Raw genomic sequence first — 16,602 nt, forward strand, 5'->3', positions numbered from 1 at the left:
ATAATCTAGCCACCTCTGTTGGGTTTAAGGGAAGCGGGTTGGGTTCCAGGCATTATTTATAGAACTTCTATGGAATTCCACCTCTTATTTCAGTGTCACAATAATTAAATAGGTCAAGATGAGACAAGCAAAAAAAAAAAGCCTTGTGGTTCTTCTGTCACCCTTCCATGTAGGCTAACTCTAACTTCTCTTTTACATGGCTCTGTATTGCTAACACATAAGAATTGTCATCTGTTGCAGCAGAGGTGGTTGCATTGTTACAAAGGCTACAATCCTATACAAACACACTTACCTGGAAGCAAGTCCCATTGACCAGAATTGGACTTACTTCTGAGTAGACATGCTTAGGATTGCACTGAAAGTATGGCTAATACCTGAGTGTTTAGTTAGGTAAGGGGCAGTGCAGGTGAGACAAAAAACATCCTAGCTGGGGTGGTTTAGTTCTGATCCATCCATTGTATCAATTACTAATAATCTTCTATAGTATTATTGATCTCTTATTTAGTGTTCTGGTGGACCTTCTAATATTGTCATTCCTATGTGAAGACATCAGTCTCTAGAGATATATTTTAAATTTGGTTTTATTTTTGTACACTGTCTTTTTTCTGTTTTGATATTGTTCCAGCCTCTGACTAAGACTAATAAAATAGAATATTCTTGCTGCTGCAGCTCTTAGTATGTTTCAGAACATGGACACTTTTTCCAGATTGTCTTTTCTTTTCTCCTAATATTTTCAGAATCTTTTCCATATTTCCATCTTTTCCAATATTTTTAGAATATTTTCAGAATCTTTTCCATGGGCAGGCAGGACTGATAGTTGAACATCATGTTTCTGGAATTCACAGACAACAAACACCTTCTTTATGTAAGCAGGAGTGAAGGCAGCATAAATCCTCCACAGAAATAACTTTGGTCAGGAGTCTCAAAATCGTGGTGGGGCTAGGCAGAAATACAGTCAATTGAGGATGAGTTTGCTCATGCCTGCTTATCAGAACATCATTACATCAGGTGATGACTTTCATGTCTACAACAACTTTCACAGATCAAATCTGATACACAGAATTTTCATGAGATTTTACATAATTGATTAACACAATATTCTTCAATAGAGGCCATTCACATGTAATTCAGCTGAAAGAGCGTGTAACGCAGGTGCATGTGAAACTGTGTGAATCTGTGGCAAGAGTTCTGGTTTGTTACTTGAACAGTTCCAGTTTTTATCCAGAGCTGTCCAGAAAAGTAACTTTGGGAACCCTAAAATATTCCAGGTTTCCACTTTATTAATATTTTATTGAGCGGAAATGGTCAATATTCTAATATTTGCTCTACTGCAGAACAGTCTCACTGAGGGCCAAAATAGATGAGGGATTTCTGCAAGTTGCTTGATCTTTCTTTCTTTCTTTCTTTCTTTCTTTCTTTCTTTCTTTCTTTCTTTCTTTCTTTCTTTCTTTCTTTCTTTCTTTCTTTCTTTCTTTCTTTCAACCCCACATAGCTGTTTTGAAGAGCAGGGCCATAGCCCTCTGAAAGATGCACTCTGAAAGTCTTTCCTCCTATGCCCCTTCCCAACCCTCCACTGCTACTAGTTACAGAGTGGTTTTGTGGGGGAGACAGCTAACAAATACAGTCCTGAGAGAGAGAGAGAGAGAGAGAGAGAGAGAGAGAGAGAGAGAGCAGGCAAAGAGTTATGTCTGACCATGATCCCTTTCAGCTTCTTCTCCCTATTCAGTGGACTTGTCTAGTAGCTCAGAGACTTTCTGATGGCCTTCTCCAGAGAGGAGGGTGTTCTGATAAATATTCCCAAATTCCCCATCATCACATCATATCAGCGCTGGGTAGCAGCAAGGCCCACGTATGTGTAAGATAGAAATTCAGAAGCTGTTTCTATTGTATCTCTATCTGTGCTAAATTCACTTTTACCAGTTACCCCAGAGAAGAGTGTTAGATTTAGATGGGATCTGGACTCTCCAATCTACTGAGGACATATTGTTGTTAGAAACAGGGAGCCTTCTGGGTCAAGCTGGTCAACAAATCTGCAGTGTTACATAACCAGCAAATCATTCTTCAAATCCAGTTGCTTAGCAGTATGGCTCTTTACTATGGCACAATTAGAACCACATCCAACAAGTTCATGAGTGCAAGAAGGCTTGATTATATGACCTCACAAGACACAGAATCTGAATGCTTGCTTGACCATGATTCACCCTTAAGGCTTTTCAGTTTGCATATCCCATTGGAGGGGCATGGGAAGAATAGTGAGCTGGGAATGAGTAAGTCTTTCCTCCTTGTACATCATCCCTGTTCCAGGGAAGTGCTACTTAGAGCACAGTCCTATGTGCATCTACTCAGAAGTAAGTCCCATTGCATTCAGTGAGACTTCCTCCCAGGTAAGTGTGTATAGATAGGATTGCAAGAGTATGAGCTGGAGCACTGACGCTGGGCTAGATATCAAAGGAGGGGTCCCAGTTAGACCTTCTGTTAACGGCCAAAACTCTGTTGGCAGTGCAACGGATTGATCCTCTTGGCCTGTCCATGTCAACCTGTTTCAGATACCAGTGCATTCCTGCCAGGGCTGTGGAGAGCTTTTCTCATGTTGCAAACAAACTAAACTCTACAAATAATCTTAACTACTCCTAACTATGTTTCACCAGCCTCCGAATAGGCATAGCAAAGCTGATCACCGAAAGGGTAGCTAGGTATGTAGGGCAATTAAGAGAGACTACAAGCTGGTTCATTTAGGAGGGCTGCCACAAGAACAGTAGTAAAACATTAAGTAAGTGGTAAAACATTAGGACTGGCTTCCTTCTTTACCTCCTGCAAAGTTAAGGAAGTTAGAGAATGCTTGTGTTCCTGTTGTGCAGGGTTTGAGGATGCACTGTGTTCCTGGTACAGCTGGGACTTTTAAGTTGTTCCTAGATGGTCAACAATAAATGCACTGATCACATTCTGGTGACTTAGGGCCCAATACTATCCAACTTTCCAGGGCCAATGCAGTCATGCCAATAGGGCATGCGCTGCATCCTGCAGTGGGGAGCGGGGCAGTCATTACAGGGCTGCATACCTCAGGGCTGCTTTGCAACTGCACACCATCAGACGTTTGCCTTTGCTGCCCCAAACATACACCAGCTAGGGATAGATACTTGAATCAGTGGTTGCAAAAATATTCAATGCTCCCAGACCCTCCAAGACCGAAACTACTTTTAAGCAGTTTTTGTGTAGGAGGTATTGTGGACGTAGCCATTTTTTGTTTTAATGTGCTTCTAATTTCAAATTTATAGGTGTATGACTTATGGGCTGTTTAATCTGATAAACGTTGACTTTGATTACAACTGCAGCAGCACTGGAAAGTTGGATAGGATTGGGCCCTTACTCCCCCATTATTCCCTACTGAATGGAATTTGATGCTAAGAGCACAACTGAGCATCTGGTCAGGTAGCTATGGCTTTTAAATTGCTCCGTGTAACACCAACCTTGGGTCCCAGGAGCACCCAGCTCTCTTCTCTTCCAGATAAGAGTTGGGAACAAATTCCTTCCACAGAGACTTCCCACAAGTCGTACCTGCAGGGACTGTTAGAACATGCTTGAAGTGCATCTCGCCTGGTATTTCTAATTCAACACTTAATGCTTGAGTACATGTGTCTCACAAGCAAACACAAAGTTGTCTTGGTCCAGCCCAGAAGCTTTGGGTTCTATGGGTGGGGCAAAGAATGATGGAAAACATTAAAGAAAGCAATTAAAAAATACTTTGCACTGATTTTATGTTTGCGTTCCTGTACACAAGTGCCTTCGCACCAATAATGTATTGTCCAATTTCAATACAGTATAGTGGTTTGAGAGAGTAGCTTTGCAATGGAGAAAAACTCAGGCTCCCTTCGGGTGGGGGCTGGCTGGGACCTCAGTATCTACTGATTTGCTATCCATTGATTTGACTTACCACTGGTACCGGGGTCCACCTTTAAATGCCTTGTAACAAGGAAATTAAAGCACTAAAACCCCATTTCCTACCTTTGCACTATTAAATAATAATAATTTCATTCCATTGGCTTCCATTATTCACCCCATCTAGTAGCTGAATATGTTATAATGTCTATAGCAATGTATTCCGGGTGACAGTGGAGGAGCAAGAAACCTGGAAGTGGATCTTTAAAGCTATTTTCCCCACTAATTTGGTATCCACTGATTTTTTTTTATCCACTGGGGATTCCGGAATGGAAGGCTTTGTGCAAGGCTTCCACAAGGAAGGCTTTGTGCAAGGCCATTTATAGGCCTTGAGCTACTGCAAGACCTTCATTCATTTGTATAAGTTCCATCTCTAATATATTCATTTATGTAAATTTATTCAAATTTTAAATGTAAATTAATTATTTTTTCCCCGGCCCCCGACACAGTGTCAGAGAGATGATGTGACCCTCCTGCCAAAATGTTTGGACACCCCTGTAATAGAGGGACAGGGACTGTAGAGTATGGCATGCAGTCCTAAACACCTATAAACCAGGACACCCCTTGCAGGACACCAGGAAACTCCTCAAAAGACATGAATTGAGAACTTGGGTTACTCTGCACCCACCTTCCATCTCCCCCAGCCTGCCACCCAGACTGACTCCATCCTCTTCTCACACTGAAATGTGCAACAGTAGGATGGGGAGGACTTACCTCTTTCCCTAGACATCCAGTGCCATCATGGCCACTTCCTCAAATGGTCTTGGAGAGGATGTTGGGCTTGCAGCATTCACTCTGCAGGTCATTAGAGGAGGAAGAGCCACTTCCTCCTCCTCTTCCCCTAATGGCTGGCAAAGGGAATGTGGAAAGCCCAGTATACTCTCTGTACCCATTACGGGAAGTGGTGGTGCCGGATGCCAAGGAAGGATGGTAAGCTTTCCCCATCCTACTCTTGGTATCCAACACCACTGCTGCTTCCTCTTCCTCTAATTGTAAGTGGAGGGAATGCCAGGAACCCAGCATTCCCTCCATAGCCATTAAACTACTATTAGGGGAAGGATATTAGTAGGGTATTCCCCTACCGTTAGGAGTAAGGGTGGCAGTGGCACTGACAGTGGGTACAGAGGAAGAGAGGTAAATGGGGGGCTTAGCTGTAAGGCAGAGTCAGGAGGTCTTAGCTCCCTCTTTCAGCATCCGACACCACCACTGCCACCACTTCCTCTGATGGAAAGAATTCTGACTCCACCAGTCATCAGAGAAGGAGAAAATGGCAGCACAACCACTAGACACTGAGAGAAGGATAAGGAGAGCTTACCTCTCTCCTTTGGTGTCCACCACTACCACCACGCCTCCTAATGCCTGGTGGACGGAATGCTGGGAATTGAGCATTCTGCCGGTGGCCATTACAAGAAATAGCAGTGATGGCACTTCCGAAGGAGAGAGGTAAATAAAGTAGGTCTGGGGTTACTCTTAATAGCAATTAATAGCAACAACAATGCCAAATTGACAATACTGTGATAAATAATGACGTGTCTCTCTAAGAGCTTGAAGGGTGTGGGGCAGAGAGAGAGAAGAGCATACATTACAGGCCCAGCATCAGCAAACTCTCAACATCAGGAAGGAATGTCCATTTAAGAGCTCAAAGAAGATATGCCATGGGGTTACAGCAGTAAGGGATGCTTGGGAGATGTTTATGTCTAGTTCCTCAGAAAGTTGAGGACTTAAATGCAGGGAAATGTGTAACAGGGAAACAATAAATGGGGACCCCCCGGTTGTGGTAAATACTGCAGTGCAGGGGCTCATCATGACATTCCTCATAGCCATGATCCTTAGCCACATTCCACTAACAGTTCAATTCTATACCTTGCCACTCCATAGCATGCAACTGTGCTGAATGAGTGCATGTTGCATGCTATCCGGGGCTGGGGCAATCAGATGTCCAGGGAGAGTAAGTGAAAACGTTTTTACTTACTTCTGGTAGGCCACCTATGGGCCTTTTTGGAACCACACCAGCTATTTTGCTGGCAAAAGTCCAATGAAAGGCAAGGGGCAGGGAGAGTTTGAAAATTGGAGATAGGGTCTGGTGTGTGCTTTTGCCCAGTGTGTTTGGTGGTAAGAGGACAGGTGCCTCAATGTGCCATATAAGTGGCCCTCCCCCTCACCTTCTGAACCATTCCGGGAAATGAGAGCAATACGGAGGCGTCTTCACCTGCTCTTCCCCCTCGCTTCCCTGAACTTCCCCCAACCTGCCCATGAACCACTCTCTCTGCCATGTTACCTAGTTCAGCGCAGGCTGGGTCTGTCTGTGGCAGGCACACAGAGCTGCCAACTGTTTGTGTTGGCGGCTCTGAAACTGGCAGCACACCACTAATGGCTGTTCCATTGCTTGTACAGCATCAGAATGCAAATTCTGCTATCATAAATTGACCACTGGATTGGGCCATAAGAAACAACAGCTTAAAATGTATTCATTTCTTCTTCTGCAACTTATTCCTAATTCCAAATGTATTATACTGAATCAATATTCATCATCATCATATGTAAAAAGGACCAAGGGCAAGATTCGGTGACCATTTTAGTCACTTCTGGGCTGATGTTGGGCTATATCTCACTGTCACATCTCCAATATGAGAGGAGAATGGAGAAAAGACTGCAAGAGGCAGCATCATCCAGGATAACTTGACTCTTTTAATCACATTAATTGCACTTTGGCATGAAGCCAGTGTTCAAACAACCTATAAAACTGCATCCCCATGAGCTTCAATATCCTGTCAGACACAGTCCTGTTGCTGTTATCTGTTTTGTATCTGAGTACAGTCCAAAGTCTCTGATCTGATATTCAGAAACTACCAGGGCTGTGGTGATTGAGGCATCGCCTTCCCAGATTACGATCTTTGTTTCTGTGGTGGCTGCCTTCTTGCTGTCTGTTTTCTGGTCCCAGCCTAGGCCTACTGACTCAACTGGTCTTCTGCAGTACCTGCAGTTTCACTTTGTAGCCACAAGGGGGTGCCCGCATATTGTTGGGATGGATACTGTACATTGTACTGTACCAGCTGCAAGAGAAAAATCTGTACCATGGCCACAAAAAATGACCAGAAAGCCGTAAGTATTAAATTACAAATTGGTATAGATCAGCCAGTCTAGGTTATTTAGGAAAAGGATTTCCTGCTGGGAGAGAATAGCTTCCTTCCCAAAACAGATGGGATCATCTGTTTTGATCATCTGATCATCTGATCTGATCATCTGATCTTTCCTCATCAAAGGATGAGGGCCCATACCATCAACTGGCTCATCTCCCCAGGCCAACCTCTGAATCCTCAATTCTGATGGCAGTGGAAGCTCTCAGTATCCCAGATGGGATTCTGTGGGGGGATACCATGGGAGACCAGTGGAAGGCTCTAATCTGGGGCTCCTGGTGGCACTGTTCATATGCACTGTCTATATGGCAGTGACACTATGCCTGTATGTATGTAGCTATACACACTAATGTTATTGAGCTTTGGATAATCAGTTTAAGTCATGGAGCTGCTTGAATTGTCTGGCCAAATGCTACAGATGTGAGTGATCTCACATCTGTATGTAGGTACTCAGACTAGGGCAGTGGCACTTGTAGCATTGTATGAGCAAAGGATCTTTTGTAAATGGCATCACAAACCTGGACTGTGTCACCAATAGAATCAGTTTTCTTAAATATATAATGATATGAATTTGCAGAGTTGGGTTAATGATGGAGCAGGAGAGTGCACAGACCAAGACAGGTCCTTAAGCAATCATACAGGAGAGTCTATGTTGGCATGTCTCCTACTCAGGGTCATTGTAGTGATCTCAGGACATAGGAGAACTGGAGCTGTTTTTTGCCCAGGCAATGACAGAGAACTGGATTCCTGGTACTTACAACTGGTTTTGTCAATATGGAAGCCTCTCTAAGAAAAGGGTTGATGGTTGGCATCCCAGTGCTTGCCTAGAAGAGGATTTGGCACCTGAGGTTCATCAGATTCTGGTCCCCATCTTTTTACTTCTAGCCCTTTATTCTGTGCCAGGGAACATGAGTCCAAGTCTACGCGTGTGTACATGAGTGTGCATGTTTGTGCACGATTATGGGACAGAAGCATTTTATAGTGAAGAGTGCATCTGACTGGTAGCTTTACAACTGTAGCCATGATAGCTGATTATTAATCCCATGAAATGATCTGGGCCTACTTAGCTCCTATTCATAGCAAGTAACTCAATTGTTGAAATATTAGCTTAGCCGTCAAGCACAATAAAGCCATTAACCTTCTGGAAATTGCCTTTCCCAGTCAGGCTGATTGGGTTATTTGCTTTCTGCCACAACAGAGGCTGGAGAACTAAGTTGTTCTGCTGAGACACTGTCACCATCCAGATCACAGTTGCTCAGGCACACAAATATCAAATCAAAATGGCAATTGTAGAGTCTCCTGGAGCAGCAGAATCCGAGGAGCTATCTTAGTGCAAACCAGGTTTGTCTAACTCCATGCAATCAGTGGGTGTGTACAGCGCCCCACAGAGACAGAAACCAGTACCTTTTAACCTTGTGCCTAACAACCTTTTTGTGGTCTGGAGTAACTCTCCTAAAACATATTCACATGGCAAACTTTCCAAGACATGGGGTCTCCCCCAGAAAACATGATCCGCTGTTTGAGCAGCTTTGTGTGAGAGTGCTGGAGCTCTCTGTTGTATTCAGGCCCAGTGAATGCACTAATATGTACAACCCAATGTCCAGACCTCTCCACTCTCCACTCCACGCATCTGTATTGTATTTCCCTTGTGGCCCTGAAACCTTGCCCAAGCAGCACATGCAACAGGGGGAAGAAGGGAGAGAGATGTGAAAAAGACAGGTCTGTGAGTGAAAGATTTTCCCATGATCCATTGATTCAGCGGTAGGTGGCAGGACGTGTGTGTCAGAATCTGCTAGCCCAGTGTTTCTCAACGTTTGTCCTCCGCCGTACCACTTCACATGGTCCACTTATGCAAAGCACCACCAGGAGTAACTGGCGATGACACCATCACCAGTCACTTCTGGGTTGGGAGGTCAGATGTGATGCAACCAACACTAGTAAGAAGCTCAGGGTGGACAGGAGGGCTTTCTTTAGTGCATAAAAGCCTGCTTTGGAGCTCTGCCTGCTGAGCCAAGCCTCTTGCCACTGTTTATTGTGTCACATTACTGGTCTTGTTGCCAGATGGCACGTATCCATGGGTCCTGTGAGTACCACCAGACACCACCTAGAGTACTACTGGTGGTATCTGTACCACTGGTTGAGAAACACTGTGCTAGCCCAAGTGCTTACTGCAGTGTGTAAGACTGCTTGTGTGTGCAAAGAAGCACACAGAGAGAAATGGATTCTAATGGCCTGGCACCAAGGTTGATAATGGAAGTGCAAAGCATCCGTGGCTGAGCAGAAGCTGCTGCTTTATAGCCTAGCAATGGCAGGCCTGGGAATTGCATGAAGCCTGGAAGTGCTTCCTCTCTTTCTCAATGGTGAGAGATGTGCTGGAGAGACCATTAGGCACCATTCGGCTTGTTGACTTTACATCTCTGCTGTTGAATAATTGAGCAGGAACTCTGCAGGTCTACGGGGCTCGCAGCAGAGCAACAGAGTCACACTGAAGGCAGATCATTTATCATTTACTTAATGAGATACTTCCTAACATGGCCCACAGAAGTCACAATGGTACCATGACCATTTGTGGAGTGATGCGCCCAAATAAATTGGGGCTCATTCACAGGACTTAGGGCCCAGTCCAATCCAACTTTCCAGCACCGGTGCGACCGCAGTGCACCCTTGAGGTAAGGGAACAAATGTTTCCATACCTTGAGGAGGCCTTTGTGACTGCCCCACCACCACAGGATGCAGCGCATGCCCCATTGGCATTGGGTAGGATTGGGTCCTTAACTGTTCTGAATGTTCCAGTTGGAGTCTCTGCCAATGGGAGAAGGGTAAGGTTTCTTCTCCACGTGTTTTTGCTCAGAGTATGAATCACCCAGATATCACTCAGCAGCATCACTTTGAAAGGATACACATATAACTGCAGACAGCCATTTCCTCCATAATGTCCTGGCATGACACATGTAGCGTTTGGCATAGTCAAAGGATCTCAGTCATTTTTTTTGAATATGAATGAGAGGAATCATCTTGAGAGCTCTGTGCAGGCCAAAAAATGTGTGTGTGTTTCACCTTTTGTCTTGCAGGTCTTCTTATTCGGTTTTACTTGTGATTTTTTTTTTAAACACTCCCACTCTGTGCTCAGGACCAGGCTGGCAGCTGTCATATCTGCTATGTTTCTCTGCAGTCTGGCAATGCATCTTACATATTCCTTGCAAATGAGCAGCAATTAGCAGCTGGCATTATCTCCTAAGCACCCATTTGGATCCTTGCCAGCTTGAGGACTGCTACTTCTGCCCTCCCAGAGAAACAAGCAAACCATCACATTCTGGGGGCTATGTCTGTTGATTTTTGATGTGTAGCCACCATGAAAGAGATTGGTGATTACCCTTGGTAGACCAATATTAATAACTGCAATCATAGTATATATTGATGGGGTTCTGTTGCACTGGTGTTATTAAATCCAGGCTGCAATCCTATACATACTGTCCTGGGAGTAAGTCCCACTGAACATAATGGGACTTCTGAGTAGATATGCATAGGATTATGCTGCCAGAGAGTTAAGTGTGTCAGCATGCTGCAGCCAAACCAGCAAAGAGTTGTGTGTGCCATAAAAGCTAGCAGATTTATTGTGGTTCAGGCTTTCATAGACTAGCTCCCATTTTGTCAGAGGCATCACAAAGGGTAGCAATAGAGGTTGGCTAGCTTGGCCAAATCCCAAAGGCCCATACTCATTAGATAGCCCACCTGGCCAACCCAACCACTAAACTCCATCAGAGGACATCTTGGAGGGCTCAGAGGTGGGCTCAGCTTCAGGGACCCAGGAACCTAGTGCCAGCACTGTGCATAATTGAGTGAACTCTAGTTCAACCACACTTATGCCAGTCAGCCCATTCTGACTGAAGCTATTCCTCAAAATTATTTTCCCCAGCATCATAAAAGTTGGAAATGCCAGGATGCATTGTTGAAACCTCTAGGACAGGGGTGCTCACACTTTTTTTGGCTAGAGAGCTACTTTGAAACCCAGCAAGGCCCGGAGATCTACCAGAGTTTTTTTTACAATATTCGCGCCATCATAACATATAACATTTATGTGTACAATGTATGTTGGTGTACTGTGAGCCCCACTGAGTATAACAGGACTTACTCCTGAGTAGACATGCCTAGGATTAGGCTGTGAGGCTGCAATCCTAGCCACACTTACCTGGGAGTAAGCCCCATTGAGTACAATGGGCCTTACTCCCGGTGTTTCCTCCCAGAGGCACCTGAAAGGGAGGGGGTCGGCACTCCACGATCTACTCATTTTGCCTCGCAATCTACCGGTAGATCGCGATCCACCTATTGAGCACCCCTGCTCTAGGATTTCTTTCAGTAGTCACTGGGAGGTTGATTCTGATTCCTGCAGACTTCAGACCAATGCTGGATTGTTGACACCCCTACCAGGTGGGATTGAATGGGCAAGGATTCCTAGTATAGATGCGCTCTCGCTCGCGCGTGCGTGCGCTCTGTCTGTCTGTCTGTCTCTCTCTCTCTCTCTCTCTCTCTCTGGAGCACAAGATGAGACAAGACGTGGAGTCTCAGGGTGGATGGGTCTGAAGATTTTGATTGGTTAACTAGGTTTGTATCCTCTAACAATTCTGTGTTGGCTCTGAGTCTAATATACTGTAAAATGTTCATTATAGTCATAACATGCTCTGAGACTTCAGGATAGAGCAAGATAAATCTAGAAAGAAAGAAATGGATTTTAGAAACCTGGAATCAAAACAAACACTATCCCACTCCATTTCTTAAAACTATTTCTATTAGCCAATGCTGCAGGGCAGAGCTTGAAAGCATGAGCCATTTGTTACCTGAAGTTAAAAAGCAAAGAAAACATCTCCCAAAACAACTTTATGGTGTTTGAAACTAGCCGAAATCTGTATGTGTTCTCTGGGGGTAAATGGAAAGAATGTCTTGTTTTAATCTTTTCATCTGTTCCTTGTCTACATAAATCAATAAAACTCTGGATCAAACTTTGTACCTATACACACCCTTTCCTTACTACCTACAAAGTAGCAACACTTTTTGTTTAACAAGGAAATGAAGCTTTTATAAATCGTATAACTGATCAGTTACTATATTTTTCCTCACTATCAACATGGTTTGCTGCAACTTTGTTCATAAGTTTCATAGTAAAAGAGTTTATGTGTATTTTCTTTGTAGTTGTTGCTGAAGACAGATGCTATTTTTAAAAAACCCACCCATACTGCAATCCTGTCCACATTTACCCAGGAGTAAGTTCTACTGAACTCAATCAGATGTACTTCTGAGTAGACAACATGCATAGGATTACAAGTTAAGTTGCAATCCTATCCACACTTTCCTGGGAGTAAGTCCCATTGTCTATAATGGGACCTACTTCTGAGTAGACATGCATAAACTAGAGTTTTTAAACTTCTAATTTCTGCCTGCTAATCCAAGACCTCTGGGAAATGTCAGGGGTTGCTCAATGACAAGCAACATTCATTTGGTAAATGTTCAGAGGCTTATTAGCCTTCATTATAACTTTTCAAGTTCCAAGGCTGAGCCTGAGTATTAAACTGTCACCCCAATGCTATCAACCCCTCTCCAATGCAGCTTCGCCACTGGCTGCTGCATCCTGCAGAGATGGGCTCTCCCAAAGGTCTCCTCCAGGTAAGGAAACATTTGTTCCCCTTCCACCCTGCTGGGTCTACTCAGACCTGCAACAGCTATATAGTTGGTGCAAGACTGAGTGGACCCAGGAAGGCAGATCAAGGCAGGGAGGAGGGATAGGGTAACATCAGCACTCCCTTTTCAGCCTTGATCCACCCTCCTCCCTGCCCCAGTCTCCTCCTCCTCACCTTCCATCTTCCTCCCGCCTGTCCCCCTTGCTGACTTACCTGAGGTTCTTTTCCAGCCTGCTGGTGCACAGCTGTGGCTATTTGCTGCTTGTTGTGGCAACCTGGCCACTTATGGCCATAACCTTATGCTGCTGGAACCCTAGTTCTGGCAGTGCAAGGTTCTTATAGGATTGGACCGTATGACTGCAATCCTATACATACTGTCCTGGGAGTAAGGTCCACTGAACACAGTACTTCTGAGGACACATGCATAGGTTTGCGCTATGGGCTCAACCTATGCACTGTAGGCTCAACCTTGGTTAATCAGGTCTCAAACGAAGCTGTGCTACAAGCTTTCTATGAACCCAGCAAGACATCCTGAGCAACAGATGGAAAAATAGACAAGGAAGACTTGTTGAAAGAGATGACTGTGTAGCCATGCAGTGCATTTCCTCTGCACGTAGCAAGAGCAGCTCATAAGGAGATTGCTCCTAGTGGCACAGCATGGTTTAAATCATTATGCTTATCAAAATGTGGATAAGCAAACAGGCAGCTATTTATACATAGGGTTGCCACCTGGCTTATTTTCAGATGGGTTAGTTTTGATCCCTTCAGACCCATTTAAAAGAAAGATTAATTTCTCTCTTTGTCAATGAGAAATGTTTGCATATATTTAAGCAAATTAGTGCATGTAAATGAGACCTTTGTCCTCATCTGCAATAGGGACAACTCCACAAGGAGCACAGAGGTGCAAAGCATAAGGGCAAAGGGAACTATTAGACTCAGAAAAGCAGCTTTTAAGTACTCATTTCACAATTCCAGAGCCCCCATGATCTGCAAATCAAGGAGAGGTTTTCTAGTGGAGGTTTCATTACCCTTTGGGGCACAGACAGGATGATGTAGTCAGGCTCTCCAGAGATTTAAAAGAAAAAAAAAGATTAATAGTACCTGTGGGAGGGGATTGGATTAGGTTGGGACTTCAGTGATGGGGGATCCACTCTTTTCTTTACCCCTTGCTGTTCTCTATATCACAACTGTCCTAGCTCAGAGTTCCTGTTTGCCATGCAGGGCAAAACTTAAATAGCAGCTTCAGGAGGGACATCTTTGCTTCCAGACATCCATTCAGACTACCGACCATCTCATCTGGTTTCTTGAGGAGACATAGTGGTGAGGGTCTTCAGTGTATTGATGGCACTTCCCTGAAAATTTCCAGACAATCTTTCCCATAAGAAAATAAGAATAACCCCACTAGATCAGACCAAGGGCCCACCTAGTTCAGCTTCCTGTATCTCACAGTGGCCCACCAAATGCCTGAGGGAGCTCACAAGACAACAGACACAACCTGTAGCCTGGTGCCCTCCCCTGCATCTGGCAATCAGAGGGGGCAGCCTGCCTCTAAAACCAAGAGCTTGCATATACCTACTAGTAACCTGTAATGAACTTCTCCTCCAGAAATTGATCTAATCCCCTCTGTTTCAAGTAGATGTTAAATAATATGGGAAACAAGACTGAACCTTGTGGGACCCCATAAGACAGATCTCATGGGATACAGAAGTAGGAACTGTGTGAGAACTCCAACCCAGGATAACATGATTGATGGTGTTGAAAACTGCTGAGACATTCAGTAGAATCAACAAGATCATACTCCCACCAGCTAGCTCTCTGGGGGAATCATCCACCTGGGCAACCAAGGCTGTTGCAGTTTTAAACTGGGTGTGAAACCAGATTGATAAGGTTCTAGAATCTATCTAGTCTATTTTGAAAACTTCATTGAAGAGTCCCTAGAGCTGTCCCGCCACCATCAGGAACTGAACTGATGCAATGTACAATTTAGCTCATCCACTTTTAGCTCATCCATAAATATATCTGGTTCTTTTTGTTTTAATGCTTTCCCCTCTTTTCCTCTAGTCTGGACTGGCTGTCAGATGCAGCCAAACAACAGAATTGTATATGGTAAAATGATGATGCTGTTGAAACAGAATCTAAGGTGGGTGGGACAAGAGGCAAGTCTATTTTGGTTGGTCATCAGGGCATCATCATGCTTGGAGTTTAGTTTCAGGTGCAAGCTGGGCTATAGTCCTTCATGACCCAGAATGAGAAGATCAGCTCAGCCCATCCAGATCTTATGGAAATAAAAGCCTGGCCTGACCAAAACAGAGCAGCTAAAACATACCTGCCTGAGGTGGATGTAAATACAGGTGCAGCCTATTTATCCACAGATTTGTCTCAGTGAAAATGGGGTGGGGGAACCAAAAGTCACACACACCTTCACCTCCTTTGCCCTGCACTGGCCTCTCACTCCATTTCCAGGCAGCCCAAAGCACTGCAAAAAGGCTCTGCCTCGACCAGGCAGGGAAATAGCCCTGGAGCCCTGGAAGAGGTTCCCCTTGCAAAGGAACAGTAACACTCCTGGAGCCCCTGGGCCAGCAAAGAGGCTGAAGAGGGGAAGGGGGGGTCAAAAATCTCTGTAGGCAGAACACGTACAGCAAGGTGGAGCTTGTGCGCGCGCACTCGCTCAGTCTCTCTCTCACTCATGCAGGGGCAGGTGTGGTAGCAACAAAGGGAATTGCTTTAAAAAACCCAGGGAATGTTTGCCAATTCTCCCCCCCCCCATTGAGATAGTGCAGGCAATCATGGACAGAAGCAAACCCCCTCCCCTCATGGTGCAGGCTATCAGGGACACAAGCAAGCCTTCCCACCAAGCAAAGCATGAGATATAGCCTACAATCCTCTCCACACTTTCCTGGGAGTAAGCCCATTGACTGGAATGGGGCTTACTTCTGAGTAGAAATGCATAGGGCTGGACTCTTAAAAGATTAGCATCCCATGTAAAAGAAACTGGGCAGCTGGCAACGGGGAGGGCTGAGTACGGAGGGGACTGATAACAGCTGCTTTAGTTTCCTTCCATCCAGAAGTGTCAGGCTGCAGTGTATTTGTGTAACTCTATGGAATTCAGCACAACTCGTTTTTTGTTAATCGCGCTCCACCTGTATCTTAAATCCAACTTTGTTCTCTAAACATTAGCATTTGTTTTCACTTCAGGGAAATCAAGTGACAACTGGAAAAAACTCTGTGTAATATATGATATGGGCTAACACAGGAGACTATGCAAATAGACACTGTCTAGGGTTGCCAACTTTTTTGCCTCTGCTCTTGTGCTATCATCTGCAGTCTGATCTGGAGACATTGACAAATCATAATGCTTACGACTACAATCCTACCCACACTTTCCTGGGAGTAAGCCCCATTGACTATCATTGGACTTACTTCTGAGTAGACAGGTATAGGATTGGGCTCTTACTCTACACTGTGTAAAGCTTTACCTGCTGGCTTCTGCCAGTCAAGCTGCTGTTAAAGGCAACAAAGCAGCTAAGCTGTTTCTTTTTTTTCCTCTTGAGTTCAGTTGGCAAACTTAACATTGGCAGATGAGATTTCTAAATGCAATTTTGTATCTGCCACGAAATTGTGTATTGACTAGAAATACAGGCCAAACTTAGTCCACATACCCACAAAAGTTCTTGTCTGTTCTGAAAAAAAGTCAGAGGATTGATTGGTGTCTCCTTCAGGTCCATTGGTTTATGCTCTTTACGTTTCTGGCTGCTTGATTTGTATTTATAGCCAGGCATGATGTGTATGTGATATTAACTAGACATGAGTGACAAATGACCTCTAGACACTGTCAGCATGGAAAAGGCAGGATATAA

The sequence above is a fragment of the Tiliqua scincoides genome, chromosome 2 (assembly GCF_035046505.1).
Source record: "Tiliqua scincoides isolate rTilSci1 chromosome 2, rTilSci1.hap2, whole genome shotgun sequence".
In the NCBI taxonomy this organism is placed as follows: domain Eukaryota; kingdom Metazoa; phylum Chordata; class Lepidosauria; order Squamata; family Scincidae; genus Tiliqua; species Tiliqua scincoides.